We start from the raw sequence: 1,938 nt of genomic DNA, 5'->3' as shown, positions 1-1,938 counted from the left end.
CCATCATGTTTAATGAAGGGTTTTCTGTAGTGGAAAAGAAAACAAAACAAACCTAGAAGCAACCAACATAATTATCAATAGTGAAGCATTCGATATGTGAAGAATGTGGCATATTTATATTATGGAATATTACAGATATTAAAATTGGTAAAAAAAATTGGTAAAACACATATTTACTTAGATAACTATCAAGATACTAAATGAATAATATGAATTAAACTCAGCTACATGTGTTAATATGTTCTCATTTTTTTCTGTAAAAGACAACAAAAGATCTCCCTGTATATTATGTATATCTATGTTGTATACGAATTTCTGAACAACGAGAAAGTAGTAGAAAGATATATATCAGGCAATTATCATGCCATTCCTAAAAGGGGAGAAGAAATATTATTAACTCTCTCTTTATACATGTTGGACTGGTTTGTGCAATATATTATAGTTAGAATTTCCTTGAAAGCATAGACTGAGAAATGAACTAGGATGCAAATAGTTTATTTGGGGGTTGTTTCCAGGAAGCAAAAGTAAGTGAGTGGGGAAACTGATACCAGAGGGGGAAAATGAAATAAAAGATGTATTAGTAAGGTCCTTCCTGTAGACAACAAGATTTGACTCCTCTGGAGCCTCTTTGAACCATAAAGGTTATTTGCCAGAATTGTTCATCTAAAGACAAATGGCTGGAATAGTTATCCACTGGCTGATTTCCTGCTTTTAGGCCTGGGTGAGCTTGTCTTCTGACTTCTCAGAAAGTCTTGACATAGAAAAATGAGAGGTATGATGGGGCACCTGGGTGGCTCAGCCGGTTGAGTGTCTGACTTCAGCTCATGTCATGAACTTATACTTTGTGAGTTCGAGCCCCACGTCAGGCTCTGTGCTGACAGCTCAGAGCCTGAAGCCTACTTCAGACTCTGTGTCTCCCTCTCTCTCTCTTCCACTCCACCACTTGCACTCTGTCTCCCTGTCTCTCAAAAATAAAAAAAAAATCAAGATAAAAAAAATTTTGAAAAAAAAAAGAAAAATGAGAGGTATGAGATACTGAGATACACTCTTGTTAGGGTCCACACAGTCATAAATGGGACAAACAGAAGTGATGGACTCAAAAAAAAAAAAAAAATCTGCTGTACATTATCATGATCATTGAGAAAAACAATTTTAAACCATTTTAGATGGAATAAATCAGGAAAGTTGTAAAAATAAGAAAGCACAAGGAGTACCTCCATACTCTTTTCCCAGATTCACTAAGAGTTAACATTTTACCTCATTTGCTTTCTATTTCTCTTGAGAGACAAATTTTTTTCCTGAACCCCGTTTACAAATCATACCTTTAACTTCTGGAAACTTTAGTACATATTTTATAAGAATTTTGACATTTTCTTATATAACTATACTACAGTCAATCAACTTCAGTAAATTTAGGATAGATGCAACACTTTAATTCAGTACTGATACTATTATTTTAGCAATTAATCTAACATTGTTCGCTATAGAATTTTTCTTACTGCATTCCTATTAACTAGTACTTTCCCTATTTTGTTAATTGTTTTCAAAGGCGCAGGTCTTTGACTTATTAATTTGATCCATTATTCTGTTTTCTACCTCATGTGATTTAGCTTTTATCTTTAGTATTTCCTTCATCTGTGTTTTATTTCAGACTATTTTGTTGTTACCCTTTCAAAGTTTGAAGATTGGAATTCAATGTATACAGCTATTAGTCTTACATTTTTACTAATGTAGATCATTTGGACTACAGAATTTCTTTTGATCACTGTTTTAAATAAATGTCATGGCTTTTTGTAGGTATTGTTTCCATTATCAGAGTTTTTCCTGAATTATATAATATCTGTGTATTCCCCCCCTTTATGCAAATGCAATTTAATAGCTAATATTTTAATTCCCATGTAAAATGTCTTTTGATTTGATTTTAATTTTATTTTCCAG

This window comes from Prionailurus bengalensis, chromosome B1 (assembly GCF_016509475.1).
Source record: "Prionailurus bengalensis isolate Pbe53 chromosome B1, Fcat_Pben_1.1_paternal_pri, whole genome shotgun sequence".
Classification (NCBI taxonomy): Eukaryota; Metazoa; Chordata; class Mammalia; order Carnivora; family Felidae; genus Prionailurus; species Prionailurus bengalensis.
Note: the sequence above shows the minus strand (reverse complement) of the source record.